Below are 15,005 nucleotides of genomic sequence, written 5' to 3'. Positions count from 1 at the left end.
TGTACTCTTGTGTACTTTTATTTTGAGCACTGATTGGATTTGGAAAGAACTGGTTATCATTTTTCACATCTACCTTTTGCATTGATCATGGTTTTGTTTTTATGATAGAACTGCAGTGTGTGGATGTCGGTTGATGTTTTCTGCATCTATTAACCTGTGCTAGCAGCTGTCTCTTTGCTATAATGTTTTTGACATATTTTTAATCCTAGTGCAGAATCACTCACATTGATACTGCAAATTACTCAGACAAAAATTCTTTGTAGATTTATTGACTGGACAAATGTCCTTCAAATTTGTCATTGCACTTGCTTGTTGCATTGGATTTTAGAATGAATGCGATTTCTGAACAAAAAACACATACACGGTTTGACATTCGTTTGCTCAAGAAAATATTTTCCATCCTGCTCCTTCAAATCCCTTTACTGTGAACAAAAACAACCGAAAACTGGACCCCACTAATGAATAGAAAATGGAAGGAAAGTTCTTAAAACAATTTTCAAACAAAAATCTATACGTGTATGGCCAGCATAACCGTCACACCAAACCAACCTGTAATTCCAACACTAACCCTTGCACCGACCCTGCCTCTAAAGCTAGCCATACACCAAGATTTCTCTTGCTCAGTCCCAAGTGAATGGAGGAATCTCCCGTCAGTTACTTTATTATGACAGATAACATCCTTGGCTTGCAGAATACCCAAACAGTGGCTGCATCGGAGTGGCCAACAATTTTTCGTCTGGGTTTATCAATTTGCAGATAGAAGGATGTGCTGGCAGGGCCACCAGCAGTTCATATTTCAGAGGGCTCATGATGAACCAGCCAAAAATTTGCTCCGGCCTGCTTTACTCCCTGTAACCCTCACACCAACTAACAGCTTAGAATAAAAGCAACAGAGAAAAGTGGGATCTAGGTGAAAAAACGAGACAGTTGTGAACTATAAAGAAATATAGTAACTCACCTTGTGTGATCCAGCAGACAGCCATTCACATCACGCCAGCACCCCGAACCTGCGACCAGGTAAGGAAACAGAGAAAACATAAGCAATTCTTCGGGCTAATCAGTGACATTTTCTATTTTTTTTTTTTGTCTGTATGCTGTCCTCTTGTGTACGACAGCACCACCGTATACACAAGCACAGCACCACACAGCAATCAATGTGGCTGCAAAATGATTTATTCAACTCAGGAAACAGAAAATAAACGTAAAACACAAATTGCACCACATTGCTGTTTAATTTTTAATCAGAAATGAAAGCTGTGCTTCCGGAAAAATAATATTCCATATATTTGCATCGCATGGGATGTGCCAAACCCAATTAATGCAAGCCGGTCACCCACGGTTATCACACAGCCAGGACTTTGGGGCTTATTCACACTCATGCGTTGTGGCAAAATAATGCCACAATGCATGGATACGCACCTGCTCCATATGTGGTGCATTGCCATTCATTGTAAATATTAGCCCAATGCATTGTACAGTAAAGACCAGTTTACCACAACACATATAGTATACCCTGCGTCGTTAAAAAATAGGGATGTACATTTTAGTGATGCATTGATACATCGGAAGTGAAAATTATCGGTCGAAAATAGGGTTATCAGCAGTTTGCCGATCGATAGAAGAAAGAAAAAAAAAAGAGAAGGTGCCGATAATGGCCGTGTTATATATAATATATATATATTTATTTTTTAATTTTCTGTTTAATTTTGTGTGTTACTTTCACTACAATTTATTTTACGCTACTGGATTGTATTGTTCAAATTGATAATCTTTTCAATTCATGATATTAAAAAATCGAATATAATACTATTATTTTATATAAATTTAAAAAAAAAACAAAAAAAAAACTGTCCATTTCTGTTTTCGGCCAAGTGCATCCTGAATTTTCGGTTTCGCTCTAGAATTTTCATTTCGGAGCACCACTACTATATTTTTTTAATCCATTGTAAGGTGTTGGCAGCCCATTCATAACAATTGGTCTGCCTCAATGCAACATGTTAAATTCCACAACATTAATTATTTATTCCAGGTACTTCTATAGCGCCGTCAATTTACGCAGTGCTTTTACATATATATCGTACATTCACATCAGTCCCTAACCATAAAGGGGCGTACAATCTAAGGTCCATAACTCAGATCCATACATACACATATTAGGGCCAATTTAGACAGGAGCCAATGAACCTACCAGCATGTCTTTGGAGAGTTGGAGGAAACCGGAGTACCCGGAGGAAACCCGTGCAGGCACAGGGAGAACATGCAAACTCCAGGCAGGTGGTGCCGTGGTCGGGATTTGAACCAGCGACCCTAACATGCATTAATGCTTGTGCATGAAGGTAAAGGAGTTAGATGCTTAAAAATGACCAGAAGAATTTAGTTCGTCTGCAGAACACTTGTTTGATTTCTAATAGTTAGTGGGGTCAAATCAACAATTTTTTTTGACTGTAGTGCAAAATTTCAAAAAGGAACAAAAAATTCTAACTGTGAATGTGGTTTTTAGTCAGAAAAAAAAAACAAACATACTTATTGTAATGCGCATGTACACCCCAAAACTGAACGCAGAATTCAAAGCACTGCCATAACAATCAAACTAGATTTCTCAGGATTTTTAAAGTGTTCTGAACTTGCAAAAAAGGAAAAAGTTGTGCAACCACCAATCCTGAAGACTGTTAATCTGGAATATAATACAGTTTTTAGGTTACAATACACTTTTAGTTTGCAGGTTTCCAGGATCATGACAAGCAATAAGTAAAATGGTTCTTTCCCAGGATGTGGTTGGGAATTCATAAGACTACAGCATGTGCAGCTGCTTTTGGTTGCTGACAGCTCTCAATGCTGCAATATTGCCACAACTAAGACGCACAGAGGAGCACACCAGGTAAACCAATAAAACCATACAGAAGGCATACATCTCTTCAATGTGGTTAAAGACGAAAACGAAAGCCTTATAAAAGTCCTAAGCTTTTTCCTACTCTCCAAACAAGAAAAAAAAAAAAAAAAAAAGTCTGGTTGTTGGTGCTAGACGGGCTGGTCTGAGTATTTCAAAAACTGCTGATCTATTGGGATTTTCATGTACACTAATCTCTAGGGAAATAGAGACTCATCAGACCAGGTAATGTTTTTCCAATCTTCTATTGTCCAATTTTGGTGAGCCTGTGTGAATCATAGCCTCAGTTTTCTGTTTCTTAGCTGACAGGAGTGGCACTCGATGTGGACTTCTGCTGCTGTAGCCCATCTGCTTCAAGGTTCGACGTGTTGTGTGCGTTCAGAGATGGTATTCTGCATACCTTGGTTGTAACGAATGGCTATTCAAGTTACTGTTGCTTTCTTATCTCAAACTAGTCTGCCCATTCTCCTCTAACATCAACAAGGCATTTTTGTCCACACAACTGCCACTCACTGGATATTTTCTCTTTTTCGGACCACTCTCTGTAAACTCTAGAGATGGTTGTGCTTGAAAATCCCAGTAGAACAGCAGTTTTTGGAATCATCAGACCAACCCGTCTGCAACCAAAAAACATGCCACGTTCAAAGTCACTTAAAGTGGAGTTCCACTCAAAAGTGGAAGTTCCGCTTATATGCCTCATCTCCCCCCCCCCACTGCAATATTTGGCACCTTTTTTGGGGGAGAGCAGATACCTGTTTTTGACAGGTACCCACTTCTGGCTCAGTTCGCCGCGGCTCCATTCGCCCTCTCTGGACTGCGTTCTCATTATACTCTCTATAAGAAAGATCCATTTGGTTTGTGGCAATGCCAAGCTGCCATGTGGATTCTCCAAAAGAAGTTATGACAAAAAGCCCTTCAGAGAAGGGGGGAAAGGGGAACTTAAATGCCCGTGAGTGCCGAGGATCTCTGACAGGGAGGGCTTTTACGAACAGTTCTTGTTTGTAAACAAAAAAACAGTTCTCCTCCCTGTCGGCTCCTACACACTGCTTTGGATGGCTGTGCACAGCACAGCCATCCAAAGCAGTGTGATTACAGAACATGGACACAGCGAAACAGCACATAGCTAACCCTTTGATTGCCCCTCATGGTAACCCCTTCCTGCTCAGTGCCATTAGTACATTGTCAGGGCTTTTTGGGTTTTTTTTTGTTTTTTTTTAGCACTGATCACTGTATCGGCATCACTGGGGATATCAGCGACACCAAGTCAGTTCCCCCCAGTATCAGACTGCCTGTCGCAGTCCCGCTATAAGTCGCTGATCGCCGTCATTACTAGTAAAAATTATATTTTGGAGATATATATAAAAAAATAAAAGCACAGTATCTATACCATCATTTGTAACCACTATAACTTTCACGTAAACCAATTAATTTACACGTATTGGGATTTTTATTTTTTTTACATCTAGCAGAATACATTTTGGCCTAAATTTATAATGAAATTTGATTTTTAAAATTTTTTTACTGGACATGTTTAATAGCAAAAAAATAAAAGAAATATTGGGGGTTTTTTTCTCAAAATTGTTGGTCTTTTTTTTTCTATAGCGCAAAAAAAAAAAAAAAAAAAACAAGCAATCAAATACCACCAAAAGAAAGATCAGTTCGTGGGGGAAAAAAAGGCCGTAAATTTAATTTGGGTGCAGCATTGCATGACAGCGCAATTGTTAGTTAAAATAATGCAGCTTTGTAACGCAACAAATGGAAGGCGGGGGGAGGGAATCCTCAGGATGGCAAGTGGTTAAACTTTACCCCACTCTCTCCAAATCGAGATAAAAATAAAGAATTATCAGACCTGGCAAGGTAAGCTGGTTACTACTACTACTCCAATCTAGCCACCCTAAGCATTGAGCATGGGTTCACACTGATGCTGTGCGGAATGCGCAACATTTTCTATGCCAGTTCCGCACCGCAGCAGAATCACAGCGTGTTCATGTATGTGAACACCCGAAATCGGTCCGCAAAACACGGTGTGATGTGCAGAATCGGATTGCATAGGTGTGACTACCCATGCGATCCGATTCTAGTGTGGACCAAAAAAGGGTCCTGCACCTTTTTGGTGCAGATGCGGTACGATTTAAGCCATACATAATGTGTGAATCACATGCGATGTACCGCATGGCATTAGTGTGAACCTAGCCTAAAGAAGGTGGAGGTATCTTCCTGGAATATAAAAATATTCCTGGAAATAATTGTACAGTGTTGGCAATCATGCAAGTACACCACACAGCAATTATTCCGCCTGTCCCCTGCTGGGACAGATTACCCTTGCCATGCTCTTACAGGGTAACTAAGGGGTGCCCAGTCACATGGATCAGTACAAGCTGTGCCCAGGTTCTTGCACAACATGCCAGAACATTATTAAAAGGACCAGATTGCTGATTCACCAGGGCAGGGCTCTGCAGGGGGGATGGCTGAGAGCTTCCAAGTCCAAACAAGAGCCTTCACGGTCGGCCCTGTCCACTAAGGTGATGTCAGTCTTGTAATTACACAATTATAATCCTTACACTCCCCGCCTGCCTGCTAATATAACTCTTCGAACACACCTAGCCCATCAAAACAATCAGCTCTGCTGTCCTCCCATCTATCAAAGTTCTCAGAACGTCGTCGATGATCAACCCTCCACGTGTTTATTACCTTTCTCTATTTATAGATTGCTTCCCCATTTATATCTGGAGTATAGTGTACTATGGGAAAAGTAAAGTGCATTATCACAGAGAGCACACATGGAGTTATTGCTGCAACTGTCACCTCAGATCTCACTGATAGGACTTCATGGTTTGTTTTTTTTACTTGTTTGGGGTTCCATATTCTATGCCACGTACAGATTTGTGGAGGACCCCTTTACCAGTGGCTCTAGACATAGGAGAAAATTCAGGTGCAGATAAGGGGAACAGGTATGTCTAATTCCTCCCAAAAAAATTCCTCTGGCCGAGCTCGTTTTAAGAGCTGATCATAGAGATGGATACTTCTGGGATGTTCAATATTATCTCCTAGGACAAGCTGGTGTTTGAGAGCCGTCCCAGAGCTCTCCCTTGAGAGCCGTCCCAGAGCTCCCCCTTGAGAGCCGTCCCAGAGCTCCCCCTTGAGAGCCGTCCCAGAGCTCCCCCTTGAGAGCCGTCCCAGAGCTCCCCCTTGAGAGCCGTCCCAGAGCTCCCCCTTGAGAGCCGTCCCAGAGCTCCCCCTTGAGAGCCGTCCCAGAGCTCCCCCTTGAGAGCCGTCCCAGAGCTCCCCCTTGAGAGCCGTCCCAGAGCTCCCCCTTGAGAGCCGTCCCAGAGCTCCCCCTTGAGAGCCGTCCCAGAGCTCCCCCTTGAGAGCCGTCCCAGAGCTCCCCCTTGAGAGCCGTCCCAGAGCTCCCCCTTGAGAGCCGTCCCAGAGCTCCCCCTTGAGAGCCGTCCCAGAGCTCCCCCTTGAGAGCCGTCCCAGAGCTCCCCCTTGAGAGCCGTCCCAGAGCTCCCCCTTGATAGCCGTCCCAGAGCTCCCCCTTGAGAGCCGTCCCAGAGCTCCCCCTTGAGAGCCGTCTCAGAGCTCCCCCTTGAGAGCTGTCTCACCAATCTGCTCTCAAACATTCCTCTCTTATAAATACCTTTTATCCCTTTTTTGATAAGTGACCCCATACCCTCTGTCCTCAGCTGCATAAGGCCCCTATCACAGGAGGTGGACTCTGCTTGTTCACTCAGCAGGGGATCTGTCTGCTGATCCTCCACTGAGCAGGTAGATGATAGGTCTGTGTCCACTCCGCTTATGCAGCGTGGACACGGACACAGCCCGCTGTCCTCTGTGGGAAGTAGGATGTAAACGGACCGGCTGTCCATTTACACCCGACTACCCTCCTATCTGATCCGGCAAGACGAAGGGGAATGGATCCCCCTTCCGTTTGTTTTTGCCGGATCAGAGGTAGCCGGGTGTAAATGGACAAAAGTCAGTTGACATCAGACTGTCAATAGAGGAGAATTGAGGGTCCGACTGGGTCCACCTGAAAAACAGACAGGCAGACCCTACTGGACTGCCCCTGCAAAAAGGGCCTAAGAGCTAGAGAAAGAGCAACAGCATGACAGTGATCTACCCAGTGGGGTGGGGGGATGTCAACACAAGCCTGATCATTAGATTTGCTCTCAGCACAGCTAGAGAACTGACCATGTTGTGCTCTCCTGTTTAGTGTGGTCAGTTTTAATAGGAGAGCACAGGGACTGGCAGGAACACCAGGGATTTCACACAAAGGAAGAAATACAAAAAGAACAGGATATTTTTTCATACAAGTACAGCAGGCACATACCAGAAATAAGAAATGTTGAGTTTGCATGTTCTCTAACCTATACAACTATTTTATCTCCTAAACTAGGCCCTCTTTCTCTAAAGACTGGGCCCTCTAGACAGTAAGACATCCAGACAAATGTTTTCACAAAACAGATACAGTATTTCTTTCAGACGAGAAAAGTATTGGGTACCCGCTGTGTCAGAAAAAAACACTGTTAAAATGTTCCCATAGAAGGCACGGATTTTGGGTGATTCCTGGTGAATCGACTGAAATGTGAGCACTGTGTCCCTGGAAGCACCACCTGGCTGGATAAAAGGAGACAGTGAGAAAAAAGGAGAGCGAGCGAGAGAGAGAGAGAGCACAAGAAAAAAGGAGAATGAGAAAAAAAGGAGGGCGAGCGAGAGAGCAAGAAAAAAGGAGAGCGAGCGAGCGATGGGAGAAAAAAAGGAGAGCGAGCGAGCGATGGGAGAAAAAAAGGAGAGCGAGAAAAAAGGAGAGCGAGCGATAACGAGCGAGCAAAAAGGAGAGCGAGCGATAGCGAGCGAGCAAAAAGTTGAGCGAGCAAGAAAAAAGGAGAGCGAGAGAAAAAAAAAAGGAAAGCGAGCGAGAAAAAAGGAGAGCGAGCGAGAAAAAAGGAGAGCAAGCGAGAAAAAAGGAGAGCAAGCGAGAAAAAAGGAGAGCAAGCGAGAAAAAAGGAGAGCAAGCGAGAAAAAAGGAGAGCGAGCGAGAGAGAGAGAGAGCAAGCAAAAAGGAGAGTGAGCAAGAGAGAGCGAGCGAGAAAAAATGAGAGTGAGCGAGAGAGAAAAAAAGGAGAGAGAGCAAGAAAAAAGGCGAGTGAGAGAGAGGGAGCGAGCAAAAAGGAGAGCGAGCAAGCAAAAAGGAGAGCGAGCGAAAAAAGGAGAGCGAGCGAGCGAGAAAAAGGAGAGCGAGCGAGAAAAAGGAGAGCGAGCGAGCGAGAGAGAAAAAGGAGAGCGAGCGAGCGAGAGAGAAAAAGGAGAGCGAGCGAGCGAGAGAGAAAAAGGAGAGCGAGCGAGAGAGAAAAAGGAGAGCGAGCGAGAGAGAAAAAGGAGAGCGAGCGAGAGAGAAAAAGGAGAGCGAGCGAGAGAGAGAAAGGAGAGCGAGCGAGAGAGAGAAAGGAGAGCGAGCGAGAGAGAAAAAGGAGAGCGAGCGAGAGATAAAAAGGAGAGCGAGCGAGAGAGAAAGGAGAGCGAGCGAGAGAGAGAGAGAAAGGAGAGCGAGCGAGAGAGAGAAAGAAAGGAGAGCGAGAGAGAGAGAAAGAAAGGAGAGCGAGAGAGAGAGAAAGAAAGGAGAGCGAGAGAGAGAGAAAGAAAGGAGAGCGAGAGAGAGAGAAAAAGGAGAGCGAGAGAGAGAGAAAAAGGAGAGCGAGAGAGAGAGAAAAAGGAGAGCGAGAGAAAAAGGAGAGCGAGAGAAAAAGGAGAGCGAGAGAAAAAGGAGAGCGAGAGAAAAAGGAGAGCGAGAGAAAAAGGAGAGCGAGAGAAAAAGGAGAGCGAGAGAAAAAGGAGAGCGAGAGAAAAAGGAGAGCGAGAGAAAAAGGAGAGCGAGAGAAAAAGGAGAGCGAGAAAAAGGAGAGGAAAAAAAAAAAGAGGAAGGAGAGATTTCCTAAAATGTAATAAAAGTGATTTCTTGCAGAAAGAAGCAAAATGTCAGAAATGTTTTCTGCACCCACCCTGGCCAGAAGTAGGATAGTAACCTCTCTCCAGGGATCCTGCAGGGCCTGTAGGGAGATGCTACAGACAGTCTTTAGTAATAGTTAATGCCTGGCTTTCCTCCAGTCCCAGCAGGAAGTGTCAGTAATCCACACCACCATTACACAATCTGTATGTGCGCTCAGACATACAACAGGTGGGGACACGTTGGACTGTGCTGACTGATTCACTCCCTCCACAGCTGCTCCAGCTCCCCGTGCTGCACAGGCTTTCTGTATTCACTTCCAAGAGCACTGCCACTGGACTCCAACCCTGCCCATATAGTTTGATAGACAACACTGAAATAAAGGACAAAGAACAAGTTTAAGCGAATCTCGCCTTTTACATTTGCTTTTATGGAGGTCTTTGAATTTGATCATTATTTAGTAATCTTATATGGGAAAAAAAAACCCCACAATAGAGGCTGCCATTGCGGACCCTTTCCTTCTGAAAATGCCCATTGCCCGATTTCCTGTCTTTCATGCTCATCCACCGACTGATACCTGATCCATATACTTGTTCCAGGTTAGTGATTGAAATTATGGAAGTCAAAGTATGTCCGGACAGCTAGAAATGTAAAGTATTACTAAACCCAAGACCCTGCATTCACTATATCTGGTCTCCCACAGTACACACAGAACATGGAAATGCAATTATTTTAGTAAATATAAACTGCTAAATACCTTTTCTCATCAGCATTATATAGCAGCCTTGTGACCTCTACCAGTGTCTGGCTGAGCACTGGTTAAACTGGTAGGAATTTTCATTCTCCTCTCACTGCCCTATGAGGCTGCATAACTCCTAATTCTCTGTCTGCACAGAGCCGATTGGCCCTGTGCTGATCACGTACACCCTCCCAGGAAAAAGGAAAACCTCTCCACTGAGCATGTGCAGAGTGACTCCACACGATATGTCTTATCAGGAGCTAAGAGGGGGACACTGGAAAAAGGGGAGGATCAGAGAAGACAGGATCAAACACCCTTTTTACACAATGCAGAGGTTAATTCTTAGATTAACCCCTTACATTCCACATTGAATATAACAGGCATGCTTTACTGCATATAAAAACTGATTTTACAGTTGTGGGTTTAGTAACACTTTAAGGCCTGTGTCAACTGTGTGAAAACTTGACAGTTAGGCAGCCCATAGATTATGTAATTTTCTTTCCTGCAACCAAGGATGGAAGGAAAGAAAAATGTTAAAAATGTTAAATTTCCTAATCAGCACAGCCAGTGCTGAAGGGGGAATACCTCCTGCAGCACTATTGTGTTCTTCCAGCGGGGAGCCTTCCCTGACGGCAGAATACAATGATGACTGCTGGCGGCTATAGCCGCGGGCAGCGATCTCATGGAAAAAAAAAAAAATCTGACAGACTGGAGTTAATCAGTAGATCAACGTCAGTGCAATAAGCCTGCCCATAGAACAGTGGTTCTCAACCTGGGGGTTGAACGACCCTTTCACAGGGGTCCCCTCAGACCATCAGAAAACACATATTTCCGATGTGCAAAGAGCAGCTACTGTGTAGAAAGCAGCTGCTCTGTTGAAAGCAGCTACTCTGTTAAAAGCAGCTACTGTGTTGAAAGCAGCAGTATTGGAGGTAAAACGACACTCATGAATTATAATTACTGGGTAAATAATTTTATGGTTGGGGGTCACCACAACATGAGGAACTGTATTAAAGGGTCACGGCATTAGGAAGGTTGAGAGCCACTGCCATAGAAGGATCAAAATTTTTGATCCACCTATGGCTGGTTTTACTGTAGCAAAGTATTTCTGGCCTGTATATTTTAGATCTGTATGAGCTTCTGCAAAAGTTATCACTGATGCAATTTTAACATCAGCTGCTGCCTTTGTACAAAATCACAGAATTTCATTATCAAATTATTTGTTTATCTTGCGTTATAAAGGATCCAGCAGAGGAACAGGAAAGCATCTTTCGTGTTTGTTATGGCTGTAGCAGTCAGGCAAAAAGGAGAAAACTCTTACAAATGACAGAATTTTTAGCTGGTCATATACTGGCAGATTTTCGTACCAATGTTCGTATGAAAAATCTTGTCAGTACACTAAACAATGCCAATAGTAAATAGGTAAAGTTGATCCAGGGAATATCCGATTGCCTCTAGGGGGGATCAGGAAGGAATGTTTTTCCCTGCAGGAGCAAATTGGGTCATGCTTTGCTGGGTTTTTTATGCCTTCCTCTGGATCAACTGTGGGTGTAGGATTATAACTTTTTTTTTTTAAATGATTGAACTGGATGGACTTTTGTCTTTTTCAGCCAGACTAACTATGTAACTATGGGAAAATAGAAATTTGACAAATGACGTTTGAAAGAACTTCAAACTTTTGTTTGCTTTTAACATTTCGTTTTGGAATGAACACAATTTCTGAACAAAAACCATATACATTGTTAGAAACTCATTTGAGAAAAAGGTTTGATCCTGCTCCTTCCAATTTTCTCGTCACTACACTCAAAAACAATCCCCACTAAGGATTAGAAAAACGTACAACCGTTCAAAAAAACTTTTCTAACAAAATTCTACTGGTGTGTGGCCAATTTTACTGTAAAAGACTCTATGGTGAACTTGGGCGAATCTAGAGAGTGTTCCAACTGTCTGCCTACATGGTAACTTTATCTAATGTAATTTACAAAAGGTTCCGCAGGTTATGCTTTCGGAATTAAAAAATTACCAATTTCTCGGAAAGAGTCGGAGTTTCACAGCACATGTTTTAGTCCACCTACTGTACGTGTCTTATTAAAATATTGTTGCAAGTCAGCCGCACAGACCTGTGACCCCGGCTTAGAGAACAATGCGGGTATTGTCCTAGAAGGCAGATCCATTCGAAAGAACAGCTATTGCTACATACTTCCCTATGGTTACATCAAACTGCCGGTAAAGAAGTTTGCAGGCCACAGCTCTGCTGCTTCTTAGTCTTCCCCAATGTCTCTCTGGAACCCCAACAGAAAGGGTCCCACCAAGATTTCTGCACCTATAATTCTCTAGGAGTCTCTTGATGCATTTTCTTAATGTAAAAAAAAGAAAATCGAAGGGAAAAGCTGATCATATACTAGAAGATTTTTTAATTAACATTCGTACAAATATATGTATGAACATTCATATGAAAAAAATATATATTTGATGAATTGACAAATCGCTAAATTATTAGAAAATGAATAATTGGTTTTGAAAATGAAAAATTTCATAATCAAAATTCTACTAGTGTATGGCCACCTTTGTCACAACAATGGCGGATGGGCAGAGCTTGGAATGCCAATGTGGGTGCCTCACCGCAAGCATCATCGACAGATCCTGGAATTGATTAGCAATTTAACGTGAAATGATAGTTCTGGTGCAGCAGTTTGCTTTTAATATTAATTCCACTTTAAGTCACCGGTCACACCACTGCGATTTAACATTGCGTGATTTGTGTGCAAATTCAGTGCGATTTCAGGTGCGATTTATGCAGACTTTATTGCAACTGGTGAAGATTTTCAATGATTTCTTGCAATTTGCATTGCGATTTCCATTATATTCTATGTATGTGAAGTCACAACAAAACTGCAGAAATAGTAATGCAATAACTACTTTAGAAATTGCCCTGCAGCAAATTGCACGTTAAGACACCGACATTCACATTCATTAAATGCGATTTCAGGTGCGTTTTCAATTTGCAAATTGCACCGGTATGACCGGGCACTAAGACTTCATGCACAAAGTCACATTAAAATACTCTACGCTGGATTTTTCTGCCAAAAGCTGGTAGAAAAATCAAGTGCAAAAAATGCTTGTTTTGGTGCATAATTATGCCCGTTTATTCATGTTTACGGGCGTATGGCATTTCGAAGTGCATGAGCATAAACTCATTCTACTGCCCAGTATAAACAACGTGGATAAACAAATTTGCAATGCCGGCACCCAAAACTGTCAGAATTCCCAAACAGTGTCTGAAGCAGGCGCTGTTCAGTGGAGAATTTTCCACCCAGCTCCTTGGACAAAAGTCGATTGAAAAATCCAGTTCTGTTGCACAAGGTGGTGCCAACAGGGCCACCCACTAGACAAATTTCAGTCGAGTCAGCAGGTCACAGACGTTACAATCTATTTTACATTAACTGTGTGCATTCCCCCTTGAAACTAAAAGCCCAAACTATGTTATATTAGAAACTACCGAAACTGTTTATTTTTTTTAATTCAGCCTATTTCAACACTCCATAGTTGTTGGTAGATCACAAGAAGATTGGAGAGATACAGACTGAAATGTGCATGGCCAACTTTAGCCATGAAGGCAGAACAAGGAATATAAATGAAACATTTAAAAGGAAAAAAAAAAAAAAATATGCCCCCAAAAACCCCATTCCAGGGTCATGTGACCCGAGGTCATTGAAGACACTATTGCATCAGCTATAGCGATACGGAGGCTTCAGGTCACACGATTCAAAACCAGGGCGCCATGACATCTGTATTTCCGAGCTGTTATGTAAGTTTCTCCATTTCTCTTCTCCCTCCCTAATGTATGCCAGCCAGTGATGGCAGACGTCTTGATCTGCATATTATACTAGGTCAGCAACTCGGAAAGCATTGAAACCACAAGATCAATGCAACAGCAAGGCATCTGTAGATGGAGAATTTACCAATGATGGCCTTCTTTGATGTCTCTGCTTAGACCTTCTCGTGAGATAAAGACATTGGCTGTCACTTCTGGCCTTTTTCTGAAAATGTTAGCCTGGCTTTGTCGGACTTCTTGTTTAACAAACTAAAACAAACAATTATACAAACACAATTAAGTCAGAAATCCTCATCTCTTTCTACCCGATTCTGGGTCAAGGAGCCATGGAAGCCCCGGCATCAGCATGGTACCTGGGTACCTAGCATTTGTACAGGTTTGCAAGGTCACAAAGGACATGTTTAGGTCTGCTTTATTCTTTCACTTACACTCAGGAGACACATTGGAGCACATATCCTCCTGAAAACCAGCTTACAAACCAATCCCACCATGATCACAAGCCCATAGCCAAAACAGGAAAAGTGAGTAAATTCTTGATTGTCTCCAGAACTTGTGCTCCCAGATAACCCTAATGGTGGCACAGACAACAATTAAAACTTGACAAGTGTTCTATTCCCTCTACACTCTATCCAAAACTGAAAAAAAAGTAGCAATAAAATCACCAAAAAGTAGTGCAGCAACATTTTTCATAATTGATGCAGCATGATTTGCGGCGATGTGAACAGTTCCATTGCCGGCAATAGGGTGCGACTGTGAACCTGGGCTAAAAGTCATCCTGGCCTGGCCAATCAAGCATCCAAAGACTCCAATCTCAGAAGGTAGGCTGGGAGAATATGGAAGCATCACTGACCAATGGAAGCTCGGATACTGTAGGGGGATCGTTTGCAACACAAGTCTGTCATGATGTACTAAAATGCAGTGCATATTATTATTTATTACAGCTATTTATATAGCGCCAACTATTTACACAGCACTTTACATGTATATTGAACATTCACATCAGTCCCTGTAGTCAAGGAATTTACAATCTAAGGTCCCTAACTCACATTCATACATACACATACTAGAGCCAGTTTAGACAGGAGCCAATTAACCTACCAGGATGTCTTTACCACATTATGGCTAAAAGCTCTTGGGGGGGCTTTTTTTTTTTACAAAAGGTTTAACAGCTTTAGCGCCGCCCCATTGCAGAAATACTGCTTCAGGGTGGCAGCAGAGGGGAAAATCACATGTATATATATATATATATATATATATATATATATATATATATATATATGTATATGTATATGTATATGTATATGTATATGTATATGTATATGTATATATATATATATATATATATATATATATATATATATATATATATATATATATATATATATATATACGCGATTTTGCATTTCCAGGTAGGGGGTGCACACACACCCTACCCGCGCCACCATTGGCGGCCACGGCTGTCAATCACCAGGTCCAGGCCAGTGATTGCCAAGAATCTCTGATGCGGAGGAAAACGGTTAGTAAACAAAACAGTTCTGTCAGCTCCTGCACACTGCTTTGCATGGCTGTGCACAGCACAGCCATGCAAAGCAGTGTGCTT

General features: G+C 42.6%; 1 protein-coding gene across 2 annotated transcripts in view; it reads right to left on the bottom strand.

Annotated features, from left to right (window-relative positions):
- The window catches only part of CCDC120 (coiled-coil domain containing 120), a 67,001-nt gene that overhangs the window by 31,549 nt on the left and 20,447 nt on the right, over positions 1-15,005 (bottom strand). For both annotated transcript variants that reach the window (XM_089675246.1, XM_089675249.1), the window contains one exon: positions 959-1,007. The gene's annotated coding sequence lies outside the window, so the exon portion shown is untranslated. The remainder of the gene's footprint in view (positions 1-958; positions 1,008-15,005) is intronic.

The sequence above is a fragment of the Staurois parvus genome, unplaced genomic scaffold (assembly GCF_062004578.1).
Source record: "Staurois parvus isolate SC_StPar_1 unplaced genomic scaffold, SC_StPar_1.0 ptg000154l, whole genome shotgun sequence".
Lineage (NCBI taxonomy): Eukaryota > Metazoa > Chordata > Amphibia > Anura > Ranidae > Staurois > Staurois parvus.
The sequence above is the reverse complement of the archived record's forward strand: the minus strand, read 5'-3'. Positions and strand labels throughout refer to the sequence as shown.